A 20,624-nucleotide genomic window follows, 5' to 3' on the forward strand; every position below is an offset into this window, starting at 1 on the left:
GTTATTTCATGTGCGTTGTTGTGCTCATATTCTGAACTTATTAGTCCAAGATGTTCTTGTTCAAATTAAGGATATCAATGAGAATGTGCATGAGAGAGTTAAATTTATAAATCTTTCTGAGGCTAGACTTCACACTTTTTTTGAAATTTTACAACGAATAGAACTAGATGAAAAGATGTTGGTTATTGATTGTCCAACTCGTTGAAACTTCACTTATAACATGTTTTCTTCTGCATTAAAATTCAAAGATGTATTCTCTAGATTTCAAGTTAGAGAACCAACGTATGATTGTATGCCAAGTCTTGATGAATGGGAAAAAGTTGAAATGGTGTGTGAGATTCTAGAAGTTTTTAATGCAGTTATTAATATAATTTCAGGGAGTGATTACCCTACATCTTATTTGTACCTTAGTGAGGTATATTGGGTAAAGGAAGTTCTGAAGTTTCATTTTACAATTGAATATGTTTTCATTTGGACAATGGTTAGTAGAATGAAAGAGAAATTTGAGAAGTACTGGGGTGAATGCAATTTGTTGATAGTTGTTGCTACAGTTTTGGATCCAAGGGTCAAAGGTTGATCGAAATGTGTTTTCTAGAGATATATTTTGAGGAGGAAGCTACGATGAATATAAACTTAATTTGACGCACCTTATATGAGATTTACAATGAATATGTATCCTTATATAATGTGGATATTAGAAATGTTGATTTTCAAGACTCCATGAATTTAGCTCATGGAGAAAAAGGGAGAGAAAGCCATTGGGACAAAAATGGAGGAAGAAGGGTTATGGACTTGATTTCTAACCCTCCCCTTGAAGCTTTATTTATAGATTTATGAAACTACTATATTACAATAATAAACCTGAACTTAGGGTTTAGGGTTTAGGTTTAAACCCTAAAACTTTAACTAATTACATCAATGTTATCTCTATGAGATGACCCTTTATTTACCATCCTGCCATCTTGTATGTGGGCTTATGGGCCTTCTCCTTGATCTGTGGGCCTTGAGCCCCTTTTCTACATCTCTTGGTTGCTTGAGTCTTCCTTAGTTATATGGGCTTGGGCCCCTCTTATAATATACCTGGATGTGTAGGTCTTCCTTGGTCGCATGGGCTTGAGCCCTATCTTCCAACACTCCCCCTCAAGTTAGGGGTGAGAGAACAACATGAACTCCTAGCTTGCTGCAAATGATGTATAAAATCTTTGTATAAATTGGCACATCTTCCAATATGCCTTCACCTTCCAACACTCCCCCTCACGCTAGTGCACTCATTCATGAGGCCCAACTGGCATAATATCAGTGAGAGTAAATCACTCCTAGCTGCTAAGACATTGCTCCATACTATAGTCTTAACGCATGCTGGATGTAGAGCACACTCTGTCTTCTGTAGGTAGTGTGTCTATCGGCATTGCTCGGAAGTGTCCACCTCCACCACCGTGGCCCTCCATATTACAACGACTCTCAACTGGTAGAGGAATATATGACATTAATTGGAGGAAGTGACATAAATGTAATAATAAGTTCCTCCGTCAAGGACATCCAACCACAAATATTTTTGATATTTTTACGGGGATGAAGTTCGTCCGTCATGGACTTCCTACCACAAATATTTTTGATATTTTTTATGGGGATAAAGTTCCTCCGTCATGGACTTCCAACCACAAATAATATTGATATTTTTTATGGGGATCAGGTTCCTCCGTCATGCATTTCCAACCACAAATATTTTTTATATTTTTTATGGGGATGAAGTTCCTCTGTCATGGACTCCCAACCATAAATAATTTTGATATTTTTGACGGGAACAAATAAATAATGGTATGAGGCTACCTCATCTTCAATAATAATGTATCATCAAAAGAGACACAATAGCAATAGTTGAAATGGGCTTGGGCCCATTTAACACGAACCAAAATAATCCTTGTAAATTTGACCCATGAAATAATTCAATACACATATTTGTACCAAATAATATGCTGACCAAGGAATAATATGTCAATCCATCAAAAATAATAATCAAACTAGAGAAAAACATTACCAGGTCACACCGAAATATGTACAAAACTTGGGCACATATACCGAGGTAGAAAAAAAGTGGCCCGAGTCAAGTTGACCTGGTCCAGGCTGACCTGGTTATCAGGTGCAAAAATAGTGCCCTCAGGTTGGATGGGAACTCGGTCCGGTCCAAGTTGGGTTGGAATGCGTGTGGGATTAACTCGGCGATTTTCGGGTTGGAGCTAGCCCTTGACCACAATTTTATGTTTCCTAAGTTAGGAAGCATTAAATCTGGAACATCTTCACCTTCTTCTTCCTCAACCGAACAGCGAAAACATAGTAAACTTTTCAAATAACAACAATTTAGCTGATTAATCGACAACAGAGAGGAGTTTCCAAAAAATCTTTCTGAAGATAGCCAGTAGTAGCAACAGAATGTCTTCTTCCCCGATGCCAATTGGTTTCCCTATTTTGTCATCCAGAAACGGCAATCACGGCATCGTCGTCCTCCGACGGAAACCAAGTAGCAGAAATGGTAACTTCTACCAGAGAATTTCTCACGCCAGTGATGGATCAGCAACGGGTAATAATAACACATGTCTTTTCTACCAGCGAGCAAAATTAGAAACAAGAAACAAGACTAGGCAGAGGCTCATAGTAGATTGTTTTCTCCGGAAACACCAACAAGATTGTCATTCACGGCAGAGATGATAGACCAACTTGGGTGCAGCCGACGGAAACTCAGAAACAACTAACCAACGCAACAACAAATTAGTTTCTAAAAAAATAGAGTTGATGATGAAGATGACCTAGAGGAGTTTCCTGTAATAGAGGAGACTTCCAAAAATAAGATTTGTAAATTAGCAACTTCCAGAGTAGAGACGGTCTTCTACTCAATCACCGGCACAAAATATTCTCATGGATTTCATGGTTGGCATGTCTGTCTTCCTTGCGATGGCGGTGCGACCGCCGAACCAGGCGAGCCAATGCTCTGGCTAAGGAAGTTTTGGCATGCAGCGCAGAACAATAACTTTTGACGGCAATCAGACAACAACAAAAATAAAATTCAGAAGATAGATGGGAGGAAGGCAATACGATTTAATCAAAAGTAGCAAAAAAACAATGCACGACTACTAAGAGATAAAAGAAAAAAAAATCTAATAACTGACGAGAATAAACTTTGAAAACCCATAGTGGGAGTCCTGAAAATCAATGCTCTGATACCATGTTGATTTTCAGAACTCCATGAATTTAGCTCATGGAGAAAAAGGGAGAGAAACCATTGGGAGAAAACTGGAGGAAGAAGGGTTATGGACTTGATTTCTAACCCTCCCCCTGAAGCTCTATTTATAGATTTATGAAACTATTGTATTACAATAATACCCTGAACTTAGGGTTTAAGGTTTAGGGTTTAAACCCTAGAACTTGAACTTAATTATATCAATGACATCTCTATGAGATAACCCTTTATTTACCATCCTACCATCTTGTCTATGGGCCTATGGGCATTCTCTTTGATTTGTGGGCCTTGAACCCGTATTCTATATCTCTTAGTTGCATGGGTCTTCTTTGGTTTTATGGGCTTGGGCCCATCTTCTAATACACTTGGATATGTGCGTCTTCCTTGGTCATGTGGGTTTGGGCCTTATCTTCCAACAAAAAATAAAGGGATTGCTTCAAGTACTAGCTCTATGGGTGTTTCTAGAAGTCATAGGTCATATTCTTCATCAAGTTCAGGTTGGTCAAAGTTAATGACTTATGTGAAATAAGTGGAAATAGTTAATTTACCAAGGTCACAATATGATTTTGATGTTTTAGAATAGTGGAAAGTGAATCATATGAAATTTTTGGTATTATATAAGATGGAAGTAGACATCCTTATAATTCTCATATCCACAGTAGCTTCAGAGTCTACCTTTAGTGCTGGTGGTAGAGTAATAGACTCGTATTGTTCTTCTTTGGCACCAAATACAGTTCAAGCTACAAACTTTGCTTATGTGGTTGAAGTAGCAATCAAAGATTGTTTTGGACTTCTCCAAGAAATGACCCCTTCCAGCTAATAAGAAGACGTATCTTGTTGTCAACTTTCTCAAATCAAGGCAGCCAGTAAAATCAGAAACTAAATATGCTATGACTTCTAGATGATCAGATCAATTGTATGTAAGTTTGTAGTCTTTAGTCCCCCAAAGGTATCGCATAACTTTCCTTGCAACTTTCCAATAGTCCAAACCGGGATTACTTTGATATCTGCCCAACATTTCCACTGCATATGCTATGTCAGGTCTTGTGCAAATCTGAGCATACATTAAAATCCCAATTGCATAAGCATATAGAATGTTTTTCAGTTGTTCCCTCTCTAAATTATTTCATGGACCTTGTTCCAAACTTAATTTGTCACATTTGACAATAGGTGCAACACCAGATGAGCAATTATTCATACGATATATCTCTAGAATTTTATTGCTATAGGTATCTTGAGACAATCCTAATGTCCCTTGGGGTCTTTCTCTATCATTCATTATGCCTATGATTAGGTTTGTTCATATCCTTCATATCAAATTTCATCGAGGTAAATCATTTGACCTCTTGAAGTAATCCTAAATCACTGGAAGCAAGCAGAATATCATCTACATATAGGACTAAGAAAATTACTTTGCTCCCACTAGCCTTATAGTATATACATTGATCCATGATATTCTCCGTACAACCAAAAGAAGAAATAACATCATGGAATTTAAAATACCATAGACAGAAGGCTTATTGTAGGCCATATATATATATATATATATATATTTCTTAAGTCTACAAACCAAGTGATCATTCCCCTCTAAAATGAAACCTGTAGATTATTTCATGTAAACCTTTTCTTCAAGATCTCCATTGAGGAAAGTTTTTTTCACATCTATTTGATGTAACTCCATATCATAGTGAGCTACTAATGTCATGATTATCCGAAAAGAATACTTCTTCGAAATAGGAGAGATAATCAATTTCTTCCTATTGAATAAATCCATTGGCTACAAGTCTTGCCTTATATCTTTCAATATTGCCTAAAGAGTTTCTTTCGGTTTTAAAAACCCACTTACAGCCAATGGCATTCCCCCCTTTAGGTAATTCAACAAGATCCTAGATTTGTTTTTAGCTATTGAATCCAACTCTTCCTTCATGGCATCATTCCATAATGTTGATTTATGTCCACTCATGGCCTATGAAAAAGTAATAGGATCATCTTTAGCACCAATCTCCATGTCAGAATCTTGAAGGTACACTTCATATTCTGAAAAGAATGTAGGCTTCCTAACTCTTGAAGATCTTCTTAATGGTACTTCAATATTTTCAGGTTAAGAATGTTGAGTAACTGGATCTATAAGAATATCCTCGTGATGAGATGGTTCTTCAACAATTGGTGGTTCTTGAGTTATCGAATCCTGGTGATTATCCTAAATGACAACCAATCTCATTGAAGTTGTAGGAGCCGTTTGAGAACTTGTATGTTCCTCAAAAACTAAGTTTTGAGGTTGGCTACTCCAACTAATTTTATCATTCTCAAGGAACCTGGCATTCTTAGATTCAACAATTCTTGTCGAACGAGATTGACAATCAAATCTATATCCTATAGACTATTCCGCAAAGCCAATGAAATGTCCATTGACTGTTCTCTAGTCTAACTTACTCTCAAGTGGATTGTAAACCCGAACTTCAGCTGCAAAGCCCTAAACATGTACATGCCTTAAACTAGGTTTCCAACATTTCCATAACTCAAATGGCATTTTGTAAACCGCCTTGGTTGGAACCCTATTGAGTACATAAACTGCAATTTTGAGAGCTTCACTCCACAAAGACAATGGGAGGTCAGAGTTACTATTCATACTCCTCACCATGTCCATTAATATTCCGTTTCTTCTTTCAACCACACCATTTTGAGACGGTGAGCCAGGCATTGTGTATTGTGGCACAACTCCATGTTCCTCAAGAAATTTTGCAAAAGGACCAAGCAATTTTCCACTTTCAGTGTACCTTCCATAATATTCACCTCCATCTGACATCACGAATGTCCTTTCAAGGTCTATTACAAAGGTAATATTGAGGACAAGTGTTTAAGTTCCAACCGCCTCCACATGTGAACCCATTTTGTTTCCTGAATAGATGGAGCATTCACTTGGTGTCGATTTTCGGTTGTTCAAGAAACCTTGCATGGTGTTGGCAACATGGATTGTAGTACCAGAATCAATCCACAAAGTGTTATAAGAAGCATGAGTCATATTAGATTCAAAACACACTAAGGATATGAGATTACCTTTCTTTTCAAGCCAATGCTTGAACTTGGGGCAAGTTTTCTTTATATGCCATTTCTTCTTGCAGAAGAAACATTTGGCACCGCCCTTATATTCTTTATTAAGAAGCATTTTCCCTTCCCTTTCATAAAAGGTTTCTTGTCTCGAGTCGTCAAATACGCACTTTCGATCCTCTCCTGATTCAGCCTCCCTTCCTCTTGTACACACATGGTCAAAAGATCATTACTTGACCATTTCTCCTCATGTGTGTTGTAAGAGATTTTGAAGGGTGCTTATTCATACGGAAGCGAGTTTAGGACGAAGTGGACCAAAAATAACTTGGACATCTCAATCTCCTTCGATTTTAGATTTGTGGCTATATCATGCATCTACATGATGGACTCACACACACCCTCGATGCCAGTAAATTTCATGGAACACATTTGGGTTATCACAGTGCTCACTAATGTCTTCTCGAAAGTCTCAAATTGTTCCTGAATACCTTGAAGATCTTTCTTTGCTTTGGCACATTCAAGAATGGATCCACGAATACTCTTCCCAATATGAGACTTAATAAACATTAAACCTAATCGATTGAATTGTTCCCAAAGTTTAAATGATGTTTTCTCAAATTGGGTACTGGATTCCATGGGATTTGGAGGTTCATCCACTCAAAGTGTCAAGTCAAGATCCATGCACCCTAATAAGAGGAAAATTTTCTCTTTCCACTCAATATAATTTTCTGCACTTAGGGGAATAATAGAGGAATCAAGGTTTGGAATAGACAAAGTTTGAAGAACTGTAAAGTAGACAACAAGTTTACCAAACATGTAATGAAGCCAATTTTTTTGAATATTTACCCATGTAAATAATTCAAACGAATAAATAAGCGTGTCATTATAATCTTTCCCGTGGGCATAGATTATAAGTGTGTCATTGAACCAAAAATGCACTAACCCCCCATTACATACCCAAAATTTTTAGTGATCACACACGAGGGAAAGTGCAAGTGAATGAACTATATAATTCATTTTCAGTCACTCTAATGTAAAACGAGTGAAAGATAATTCCGATGGTTCACCTTGTCCACTCACTTTCACTCGCTCACTCGAAAGCTCCTCTACCTAGAGTGCCTCGATGTTGACACCTCCAAGGCCCTTGAGAAAAACCCTAATTTCAGCTCCACTTCCCTTGAGTGCGTCATATGCGCCGAAAAATGTCTTCTACACTTCGGTATTGAACATTATGATATGGGACGAATCTCGGGCTGCTTCGACAGCTCTTGACCGCTAAGACCACCTCTGACCTCCTCCTTGTTTTTAAATTTCTCCCAACCCATGTTCAAATTCCGTTTGCGGATATTCAGATATCCATCACTCGATGCACGAGGCTACTCATCTCCAATGTGCCTGATCAGCTTCGAATGACCCTTTTCTTCTTGTTAACATTGGGTTTCGAGGGACCTCACAAGATCACTTGTCAGAATTCTCTTCTCCTAGTGTCTAGCGTGAAGTCAAGCTTGACTCCCAAGCTCGAGTATTTGCAGAGTTTAGTCTAGACCGTGAAAATGGTCTTGAGGTCGCTTGGCTTGTTGACATTTAGTGTAGAGAAGAATTTCAGACTGAAAGTCAATTATTTCTTGAATGAAATGAATGGAGAATTAGAGGAATTGAATAAGTTTCCGCAATATTTCTCTTTTAGCATGGATCGGAAGAAAAAGCCTGGTGTTCAATTGTGCATTTCATAATAAACAAGGATGATGAAGAAATTCATGTTATTCAGATATTAATTTATTTGAGAGCCTAGCTGAAGGGATGAAAGTTTACTCAATCTTGAGTTTGAATTGAAGTCTTCACCCTACTTCATTAAAATTACTTGGATTAGTCTCTTGGTTGTTGGCTTATGCTTGGCTTAGACTAGTTTCCTTGAAATAAATTTGTTAGATAATGTTGGAACAACAATATTGTAGTATTAGGAAGAGGCTTAGGAATTGCATGTTGGTGAGCTGATATTGACATTGAGATTAAACTACAATCTATTTTGATTTATTAATAAAATACCCTTTTTAATTATTTATTATGTTAATATTTTTAATAGTAATTAAAAAAGTAACCATGTTTGTTTATGTTTATTATTTGTTTAGGTATATTCTTTTTTTAGGTATAATATAAAAGTAACTCATTCTTTTTTTCCACTACATTTTTCATTTTGTGCACTAACACAAGAAAGTACTTTCCAGTGCATTTTCCGCCGAGCACACTAACATTAAAAAATGTTCCACTTTCCTAATTCTTTCACTTTCCTTTTCTCTTCTCCCATATAAGTGCACTAACCACCCCAAAGGTAAATTTAGATCGAACTATCAAACCCAAGAGCTAAATTTGCTTGACTAGTACACTACCTCAAATTGGGATGGATTACCTCAAGTCGAAGTATCTTGGGAAGACGTTGATAAAAATGCAAGCAATTTTATCTTACTTTATCTTAAAAGTAAGAGGTAAATGATCAAGAACCACTTTAGTGTTTCTTGGTTTATTTTTCCTATTGTTTCCTATTTGAGCAAGTGGAAACTTATTTTCTAATCCTTTTTAACATTTCTTAAAGATGAGAGGAATCAAAAAGAATCACGAGGAAATTTTCCAGTCCCCAAAAATGGTGCAAATGCAAGAAAATTTTAGTCAACGGGAATTTTCTTCCTATATTTTTGTATTGGCACACACACACCCTAAGAGAAATACCACATCATAGATCTAATAGAAAGGCAAAGGAAGTAACAAGCATGGAGGAAAGAGATGAATCAAACATTCATTTCCTTTCTAGAAATTCTAGAGGTAGTTCAACTTCAAATTGAGCAATAGTAATCCCTATGATAATTTGATTATTATGCTTCTTATGAAAACATCATCCTGAAGTTGTAGAACAATATACTAGTGGATTTCAAGGCTTGTCTTTTTCCTAGTTATTTTAATAATCCTTGATCCAAAAAAGCAGTATTGAAAGTAAATGAAGTTTGGTAACAAAAGATTAAACATTGGGTTTTTGTTCCTTTCTATTTTTAACATTCATTTTTATAATTATTCTAAAAATCATTAATTTTCAAAGTAAATAAAATTTATTTTACTGCATAACATTAGATTATCTCCCCAAAGGAAAATTTTGGCTCCACCATGACCCCCAAGAAGAAAGTATCTGCCACCCCACCATTGTTGACCCATTACAACTCCCACAAACAAGAGCTAATATGAATATAATTTTATCTTATTACAACTCTAAATTTAAAGAAATTCACTTTAAGCATTAAGAGTATATCCAGGATTTTAAAACCCAGTGCACCAGCCATTACAACATTTACTGCTATTTCAGATAAGAAGAAAAGGAAAAATATGTTTCTGAAGTTCAATGAATTGTTGATACAAGGTTGCAAGGCCAGAGTGTCATCCTACAAGAGGAGAAGATTTATTGCTTTCAAGTTGCATCTCATCCGAACATTCAAGAGATATCCGGCCCGTTTTGTCTAATGGATATGGACACTTGCCCGATGCAAAACAGATTAGGATTTGGTCTGGGTGAAATGAATTTAGAAAAATACAGTGAAGGATGGAAAAAAGAAAAGCAACCAAAACGACCATGATAAATATTGGTGAAAATTTGAAAGCTCCTGCTCCGCTGTTGCCTCCTGTTTCAGCTTCTCTTGCTTCTTGGCTTTGATCTTGTACTGCCTCCTCTTTCTGAGACTCCCCTGGTACTGCAGCAGAGTTGCGCCCTTAAGAACATCGTTGTAGCTTCCTTTCTCCTTGAACAATTGTGTTAAATGGGCCTTGCAGTAAAGAACACCATCCATTGCAGCATAGGATGAAGGAGTGAGGACACAGCCTCCAAGGGCACACTTGAAACAAGACTTCTGATATGATTTCACTTCTAGAGTTACCTGTTACAGCTTCCAAAAAATTTATTCAAAACATTTCTCAAAACATGAGCGCTAGTATGAGTTAGATTTTAAGGAATAATTTCAGCAGACAGGGAACTAATTTCAACTGGATGAAAGGACAATCCAAGCCTCCGTGGAGGTTCAGACTCATCTTTGAGGAAATCCATGACTCATGCAGGCCCACTGATGTTTCTTAGCAGCATTTACTCAGAGAAGCCAATTCCCTAGCCGATGCTCTTGCCAAAGATGGTCTCTCTCGTTCGTCCTTTGTTTCTGGGTCGCCTTCCTTATTGCTTGAATGGTCCTCTCTGTTTGGGATTGCTTTTAGCCGCTTAATAATTTCACCATTTCATAAAAAATAAAAAATAAAGGAATTGGTGAACAAGCTAGGTATTGAAACAGTTAACTTTCATATCTCAGGTCATCATGATTTCTTTTCAGGTATGTGCTAGACATCTCACAGAAGAATCTTGACAAAAGAGAAAATAACCCCAAAATCATTGAATGTTTCATTTATTTTGTTCCAATGTACAAACAAATTCCTAAAAATGCAGTAGTTATATGAATCTCTTATTAGCGCATATATATGAAAACCAAACTCATTTGGATCAATACAAGAGATCAAAAAAAGTGACAGACCTTTTCAAGTGGATATGTTGTTTTCTGGCAAGTGGCACATTTGTCTTGGGTCCCAGAGAAGAAGGAAGACAATTTGCTGGGCTGCCTACTCTGTGAGGTAAATGATCCAACACGTGCGAGCATTTTGGACAAGTAAAGTGAATAAAAACTCCATTGCAGAAGATAATGATACAACCTACCAGATCATTAGACTTTTCATAAGGTTTTCTATCTAGAAAGTCATAAAACTGCACACATGAAAAAAATACCCACAAAAGGAAGAGAGAGAGAGAGAGAGAATCGGTTTCAAGTATGCGAAAACCCATGTAGGGAAAGAGCATAAATCCTCATGCTGGAAATTCTTGGAGAAACTTCATGTCTCCTTGAAGAGCTGTTCAAAATGAGGCTTGCAGTAGAGGACTTCATCCATGGAAGAGTAGTTACTCATCTAAAGATATACATCATCAGCATAATTAATGGAAAATAAAAACAGATAAGCTTATTTCAAATGGGTCATACTGATTTCAACAATACAATACTTCTACCCAGAACAACAAGAAAAAAAAAAAGCTTATCTGTGATCCAAATACAAAAATACTAACCACAAGGGGCTCTCCACAATGGCTGCATTTGAAGCAAGTCTTGTGATAGGCCACACCATCAGCAGATAACATAGCAATTATAATAATTGTAATCTTCGTCTGTTCTTTGAATTCTCTAATTTGTTGGAGGGGTCGTCAATTAGAGGATTTATAAGCGTATCCCAGCTAAAAAAAAAATATGCTTACTGACTTGGTCTAATCTCCATATAAGCAGTGGTATGAAGCAATTTTTTAGGGGACAACAAGCTTAAGTTAGAATAATATATGTATAAAGAATATAAAATTATTAACCATGATATAATTCAGATTAAAATTTTAAATAAAAAAAAGTATGTTGAAGAAGTTAAATCATACATAGTTATAAGAGGACATTAAAAATCTACCAAGTACCAGATAAAAAAAAAATCTATGAAAGCATACTTAGAGGGAGATCAATCAAATGCATCATATGATTTTTCCAATTTCATTCTGTCAATGTTCTTGTGGTGGCCAAAACCATGCCAAGAACCACTTTTAGAAAAAGTTGTCAAAGCATGCTAATTCCAGTACCTTCTTTACCAGAGAATAAGAAACTTGTAACTGAGACAAGGATGGTCTCCAGTTGTCCAAGAAAGAGGAACAGAGTAGTGAATCTGTTGATATAAAGTGCTAGGCAACTTTTTTATGGAGACCTTTGTTCCCTTTTTTGGGCTTGAATAAATTAAATAAATAGATAAAACAAAATATTTTTATAAAATTATAAAACTCAAAATATATTCATACAAAAAAGTAATATAAATTAATGAAAATCATAGTTAATATATATCAATATAGGAAGAAATAGACTAGCCTATTTTACCTCTACTTGCATAACTATATTTTTATTAGAAACACATCAACTAAATTATCTTTATAAAAATTATAAATATATTTTCCATTTAATAAATAGTAACGGGTAAAGGGGTAAAATTACTTGAATATTTAATTTTTTCCCAAACAAATAAATAAAAATAAATATTCAGCTAAATGAAAAAAATTAGAGGGTCTTTAAAGAAATAAACGAGTTTGGATTACTTATTACAACCAACCAAATTGAGTGTCAATTGGGTGGATGCCACTTTGATATTTCAATTGCTTTTTAATGACACTTTCCTCATTAAACAAGGATTTTCTCTCAACCTCTGCCAAAGAGTAGAATCCAGCAAATGAATACATACTATGTTGTGATGAATTTGGTCATGAAACGATATTTGAATGTGTATTTTGACGGTTGGGTCATCCATTGCTAGATTCCAATACTATAGAACCCTTATTAGTGTTGATGGAACATAATTATATATGAAGTATCCTACATGTATGTTGATTGTTACTACTCTTGATGGGGATAATGGTATTTTTCCTCTAGCTTTTGCTGTTGTTAAATAAAAAAATCAAAAAAGTTGAGAATGGTTTTTAGCTTGTCTAGACGTTTTGTTAATCAAGGAAGAAGACCCTTTACTTTAATTTCAAATCTTCAAAAGGTTTTGATAAGGGTGGTCCAGAGACAATTTCCACCACCAAGATGTTTTCATCGTTTTTGTATTCGTCATAAAGTTGCCAACTTCAAGAAGATGTTCAAAAATGAAACTTTGACTGCTCTCATATTGTTTGTAGTAATGAAGGCAAATATTTAGATTTTGATCAGACAATGGAGTTGATTGTGCAACAAAGTGAGCGAGCAAAAGAATTATTGACAGAAAAAGAATTGAGTCCTAAGTTTTGGTCATTGGCGCGTGATGGCAATGTTCGCTTGGGTGTGATGACCAACAATATGTCTTAGAGTTTTAATAATGTTTTGATTCAAGAAAATGTTCAAAAATGAAACTTTGACTGCTCTCATATGGTTTGTAGTAATGAAGACAAATATTATAGATTTTGATCAGACAATAGAATTGATTGTGCAACAAAGTGAGCGAGCAAAAGAATTATTGACTGTAGGAGAAGTGAGTCTTGAGTTTTGGTCATTGGTGCATCATGGCAATGTTCGCTTTGTTGTTATTACCACCAATATGTCTTAGAGCTTTCATAATATTTTGATTCAAGAAGATATTCAAAAATGAAACTTTGACTGCTCTTATATGGTTTGTAGCAATGAAGACAAATATTATAGATTTTGATCCGACAATGGAGTTGATTGTGCAACAAAGTGAGCGAGCAAAAGAATTATTGACATAAGGAGAATCGAGTCTTGATTTTTGGTCATTGGCGCATGATGGTAATGTTCGCTTTGGTGTGATGACCACCAATATGTCTTAGAGCTTTAATAATGTTTTGATTCAATAAGATATTCAAAAATGAAACTTTAACTGCTCTCACATGGTTTGTAGCAATGAAGACTAATAATATAGATTTTGATAAGACAATGGAGTTGATTGTGCAACAAAGTGAGTGAGCAAAAGAATTATTGACAGAAGGAGAATTTGAGTCTTGATTTTTTGTCAGTGGCGCATGATGGCAATGTTCGCTTTGGTGTGATGACCACCAATATGTCATAAAGCTATAATAATGTTTTGAAATGTGCTAGAAGTCTTTCAATTGAAGCATTGGAGGCATGAACATTTTATAGATTAAATAAACTTTTTGTGAAAAGACAGGAAATTGTGGGAAAGATGACATCGTTTTGTACTCCCTCTGTTGATGTATCTCTAAAAACTAAGGTGCATATAGCAAGAGCATGTAAATTTGAGGTATCAAGATAATGTGTATGAAATCCGTGTGGATCAGGAAAGGTTGTATCTGGTTGATTTGGAGAATATGACATGTACATGCACTCACTTTCAAATGGAAAAAATTCCTTATGCCCACTCTATTGTGATGTGTGGAAAAATCAATTATGATTTCAATCAATTGTGTGATCTTTCGTATACAATAGAGGCACATAGACAAACATATGCAATTGGATTCTATCCTCCTAAAGATAAACTCTATTGGCCTATTACGGGTATACGAGTTGTTCCACCTATTGAAAGGAACAACCCGATCAACCACGTTCAGTTCGTATACGTACAAAAATGGATAAAGGAGAAAGTGGTACATGTGTTTATTGTAGATGTAAACGATCAGGGCATAATGCTAGAAAATGTGTAAACCGACCAATTAACACCCCAACAAGCACTTCAGGAAGTAACAATCCAAGTTGAACATTTTCACTACTTGTAAAATTTAAGTATTAGTATTGATAATTGTCTTTTATTTTTTGGTGTTCTATATGTATTAATTAGTTATTTTAAATTTTTACATTGTTTAGCCGTTCTTAGTGGAAGTTGTGGTTAGTGCCCATGTAATAAAGCTAACTGAAGTCTAGGTATATATTTTGTCTACGTAGTTTTATTATTTTTCTTATGAAAATTGTTTTCATTTGCTCTGACACTTTTTGTACCAGCAACACCAGGGATAAGTGCTAGAACTCACCTTCCTTTTTTACTTGCAACCACTGTGTTGGGATACATGGTTAGTTCCGGGTAAGCACTCCCATCCCATCATTTATATGCACCAGAGATATAAAATTCAGTTTTGATTTGAACTGACAGCAAAATAATCAAGTTTCTGATGGGATTGACATTTGCATGTGACTACCTCACCAAAGTGTCATCAAATCTAGTCGTCGGTGATATCATTTCATTCGCCTTCACAATGTTCAAGCAGAGAAAGATATCTCGAACTCAGGTGTGCTTAGCTATTGATTTTTTGTTTGGTATTTGAAAGTAGTGGTAATGGTTATTTTCATTTGTTTATTTAAAATCGTCAAAAGGCATGCAACAAAGATATTCTCGTCTGTGATAATCTCCATAATTCTCTCATTGTACTCAACCGCCATTGTTCGGCATTTAATTGCACTACTGAAACAACTTAGGTATCATGCAAGTGTTTGCATGGATTATAGTCTTACATTCGATAGTGGCTAGGAATTTGTTCCAAATTCTCGCATGCCTCTTGATTTATTTTACATGTCAAAGACATACTTAGCAAGATGTTTGAGTAATGACCTTGACTTACTCAATACTATACTTAGAGCTTGTTGTTTTCTTGTATTAGACAAGTCATGCTATTGATCCCTATATGCTGACCTAAACTGAATGAATTTTTTTTAAATTTACTATTTTTAACATCTTTGGGTACATGTAATTACTGCTTTTTTCATCATGTGACTAAGTGTCTGGTCAACTATACTTTTTATATGGGTTCTTTGTTGCATTTTGCAGTGGAAGAAAAATTGTATGAGGAGACTAAGAGGAAATGCCGAAAGATGAGGTAGAGATCGAAGTAGAAGTTTTGTTGGGAAGACAAGATGGATATTCTCTTTGAGCAGTACTCGATTTTGGCTGCAGCCTCACTATCTTGTCATTGGTGACAATCTGTTTTGGGAGAGGTTGTCTTGTTGCCTTTTAGTGAAGTCATTCAGCTCTAGGCTTATAAACTATAACGATTGATAGAAACTACTGATATATTCATGTTTAATGATTCAATATAAACCCTTGTTGTCCAAACACTGTTTATGAGAATGCTATTGGTAATTGATTATCGTTGATGTTATCTACTTGTCTCGCCATTGATATTTTGGCTTTGACATCAACACTACATGATCTTGTTTGGTTACTGATTATCTAATTATCCAATAGAGCTCTAAGAATAGTACTCAGCTCTAAATTTTATTTCTAAATACAACAATTATTTTTTTATATATTTTTTCAATTAAAAAATATTTTAAATCGATGATAAAATGAGTAAAAATGGTAAGAGTAAAATTTTTAATTAATTAATATAATAATTTTATATTTTACTATTTTAAATATAAAAAAATAAAATGTGTACCAATAAATTTGATTTTTAAAGTCTAAAATAAAAATGTTAAATATTTTTTAATTTATTAAATATTTTAAATCGATAATAAAAGGTATTAATTAGGTAGGAGTAAGATTTTTAATTAATTAATATAAGTTTATTTTATATTCTATTATTTTAAATATAAGGTAACAAAATTTGTATCGATAAATTTGATTTTTAAACTCTATAGTAATTTTTTTGAAAAATATTTTCAATTAATAAATATTTTAAATCGATAATAAAATGTGTTAAATAGGTAAGAGTAAGACTTTTAAATTAATTAGAATACATATTTTATTTTTTATTATTTTATATGTAAGGTAATGAAAAGTGTGCCGATAAATTTGATTTAAAATAAAATTTTCAATTTCTTTTTTAGTTAATAAATATTTTAAATCAATAATAAAAAGTGTTAAATAGTATGAGTACGATTTTTTAATTCATTAATATATTTTTTTAATAATGGATTATTTCAAATATAAGGTAAAAAAAAGTGTACCAATAAATTTTATTTTTAAACTCTAAACTAAAATTTTCAAATTTGTTTCAGTTAATAAATATTTTAAATCGATAATACAGGGTGTTAAATAGGTAAGAGTTGTCAGAGTGGTTATGTCCACTCTTATAGGCGGTAACTTTCTTCACCTAATAGATCGGTCTGTTGGGTGTATTGGCTAGTTGCTGTCATGGTATCAGAGTTGGACACACCACGTCCCGCGTTCAAATCCCATGAGAGGCGGTCAAGAATGGGCGGGGTGGGTGTTAGAGTGGTTCCGTCCACTTTTGTAGGCGGTAGCTTTCCGCTCCTAACAGATCGGTCTGTTAGGTGTATTGGCTAGCCGATGTCATGGTATCAGAGTCGGGCACGCCATGTCCCGCGTTAGAATCCCGTCAAAGGCGGTCAAGAATGGGCGGGATGGGTGTTAGAGTGGTTCCATCCACTCTTGTAGGCGGTAACTTTTCGCACCTAACAGATCGGTCTATTAGGCGTATTGCCTAGTTGCTGTCAAGAGTAAGATTTTTTAATTAATTAATATTCTGTTTATTAAATTATTATTTTAAAAATAACGAAATAAAAATTGTTATAATAAATTTGATTTTTAAACTCTAAAAATAATTTTTTGAACATATTTTTTTAATATTTTAAATATTTTAAATCGATAATAAAAAGTGCTAAATCGGTAAGAGTAAGATTTTTTAATTAATTTGTATAATTTTTTTAATATAAAGTAATTAAAAGTGCATCGATAAATTTCATTTTAAAACTTTAATATAAAATTTTCATATTTTTTTAATTAATAAATATTTTAATCAATAATAAATGGTTTTAAATAGGTAAGAGTAAGATTTTTTTATTAATAAATATACTTTTAAATAATTTATTATTTTAAATATAAGGTAATAAAAATTGCTTCAAAAAATTTGATTTTTAAAGTGTAGAATATTTTTTTAATTTATAAATATTTTCAATCGATAGAAGGTACTACATCGATGATGACGTGGTTTAAATGTTATATTTTAAACCGTGGGTTTGTTTTTCATTTAATGATGTGGCATCCTACACGGGTGATGATGTGTCGTTTGACTCACCGAGTGCTGATTTGTCATGATGACGTGGTGATACGTAATCGGTCAAAGCCTACGTGTCACTTTTGACTTTACATGTGTTCAATTGACCGGTCAAAGTCGATTATTTTTCTTAATAAGTTCAAAACTTCATCATTTATCTAAATATGTTAAAAAAGTTGGGTAAAATTGGCAAAAAATGTAGAAAGGGAACAATGAACAGAGATTTGTTTGTTGCTTTGGTCTTCTGAAATGGGTAAATTACCTTGTGAACTTCCATGCTTGGGGATCACTATCTGCCATAGCTGGGTCAGGGGCTTAACACCTTCATTGGTCACGGTAATAGTCTCCACTCTAATGTGTGTAGCGAGAAAATGCACAATTGAAAGATCATGATTAATCACAGCTAGATGCAACGGAGAGTTTCCATCTTTATCATCTACCATGTCATAAAATGACACAAAAAACCTTCATGGTCAGTTTAAAAATTATGTGGATGCAATACCTATTATTATCGATTTAAAAATTTTATTAATTAAAATTTTATTATAGAGTTTAGAAATAAAATTTATCGTTACACTTTTTATTACCTTATATTTACAATAATAAAATACAAATAAGTATATTAATTAATTAAAAATATTACACTTACCGATTCAAGACCTTTTATTATCAATTAAAAATATTAATTAATTTTAAAATGAGTTTAAAAATTAAATATATTGATACACATTTTATTACCTTATATTTAAAAAAACATAAAAAGTATATTAATTAATTAAAAAATCTTACTCTTACCTATTTAAAACATTTTATAATTGATTTAAAATATTTATTAATTAAAAATTAAAAATTTACAATAGTGATTAGATATAAAATTTATTGATACACTTTTTATTATTGTATATCTATAATAATAAAATATAAAATAAATATATTAATTAATTAATTTTTTACCTATTTTACACCTTTTTATAATCAATTTAAGATATTTTCTAATTTAAAATTTATAATATTTTTCTTAAAGTTTTCAAAAAATATTTTGTCAGAACACATTTCATTAAATATAAATAATATTTAAATTTTTATTTTTAATAAATTATAGTTAATGAAAAGTGATCTTAAAAAAAGATTTTTGAAAACAAAATAAAATTTACGAATTATTTTTTAAATTAGATAATGCTTTTTGGCTTCTAAATTCAACTCTTAATTGTTTAAGTAAGGAGGGTTAGACAACTCTAGTGTCAACATGAACTTCAACTTCAAATTCAATTTCCTCCCTCTAGTAGCAATCAACTCTAGTAGCAATCAAAGATTGTTTTGGACTTCTCCAAGAAATTACCCCTTCCAGCTAATAAGAAGACGTATCTTGATGTCAACTTTCTCAAATCAAAACAGCCAGTAAAATCAAAAACTAAATATGCTATCACTTCCAGATGATCAGATCAATTGTATGTAAGTTTGTAGTCTTTAGTCCCCTAAAGGTATCGCATAACTGTCCTTGCAACTTTCCAATGGCCCAAACCGGGATTACTTTGATATCTGCCCAACATTTCCACTGCATATGCTATGTCAGGTCTTGTGCAAATCTGAGCATACATTAAAATCCCAATTGCATAAGCATATGGAATGATTTTCAGTTGTTCCCTCTCTAAATTATTTCATGGACCTCGTTCCAAACTTAATTTGTCACCTTTGACAATAGGTGCAACACCAGATGAGCAATTATTCATACGATATATCTCTAGAATTTTATTGCTATAGGTATCTTGAAACAATCCTAATGTCCCTTGGGGGTCTTTCTCTATCATTCATTATGCCTATGATTAGGTTTGCTCATATCCTTCATATCAAATTTCATCGAGATAAATCGTTTGACCTCTTGAAGTAATCCTATATCACTTGAAGCAAGCAGAATATCATCTACATATAGGACTAAGAAAATTACTTTGCTCCCACTGGCCTTATGGTATATACATTGATCCATGATATTCTCCGTACAACCAAAAGAAGAAATAACATCATGGAATTTAAAATACCATAGACAGAAGGCTTATTGTAGGCCATATATATATATATATTTCTTAAGTCTACAAACCAAGTGATCATTCCCCTCTGAAATGAAACCTGTAGGTTATTTCAAGTAACTCTATATCATAATGAGCTACTAATATCATGATTATTCGAAATGAATACTTCTTTGAAACAGGAGAGATAATCAATTTCTTCCTATTGAATAAATCCTTTGGCTACAAGTCTTGCCTTATAACTTTCAATATTGCCTAAAGAGTTTCTTTCGGTTTTAAAAACCCACTTACAGCCAATGGCATTCCCCACTTTAGGTAATTCAACAAGATCCTAGACTTGTTTTTAGCTATTGAATCCAACTCTTCCTTCATGGCATCATTCCATAATGTTGATTTATGTCCACTCATGGCCTGTGAAAAAGTAATAGGATCATCTTTAGCACCAATCTCCATGTCAGAATCTTCAAGGTACACTTCATATTCTGAAAAGAATGTAGGTTTCCTAACTCTTGAAGATCTTCTTAATGGTACTTCAATATTTTCAGGTTAAGAATGTTGAGTAACTGGATCTATAAGAATATCCTCGTGATGAGATGGTTCTTCAACTATTGGTGGTTCTTGAGTTATCGAATCCTGGTGATTATCCTGAATGGCAACCTATCTCATTGAAGTTGTAGGAGCCGTTTGAGAATTTGTATGCTCTTCAAAAACTAAGTTTTGAGGTAGGCTACTCCAACTAATCTTATCATTCACAAGGAACCTTGCATTCTTA

At 33.8% G+C, this 20,624-nt stretch overlaps 2 pseudogenes; one reads left to right on the plus strand and one right to left on the minus strand.

Annotated features, from left to right (window-relative positions):
• The first annotated feature begins 6,885 nt into the window (after window positions 1–6,885).
• LOC137943595 (transcription termination factor MTEF1, chloroplastic-like) lies at window positions 6,886–8,016 on the plus strand (annotated as a pseudogene).
• Window positions 8,017–8,743: 727 nt separating this feature from the next.
• LOC137943596 (LIM domain-containing protein WLIM2b-like) overlaps window positions 8,744–20,624 on the minus strand; it is a 38,686-nt pseudogene continuing 26,805 nt past the window's right edge.

The sequence above is a fragment of the Aristolochia californica genome, unplaced genomic scaffold, assembly GCF_029961685.1.
Source record: "Aristolochia californica isolate CCGP_79_NKW_82.1479 unplaced genomic scaffold, dmAriCali1.0.hap1 SCAF_11, whole genome shotgun sequence".
NCBI classification, from domain to species: Eukaryota; Viridiplantae; Streptophyta; class Magnoliopsida; order Piperales; family Aristolochiaceae; genus Aristolochia; species Aristolochia californica.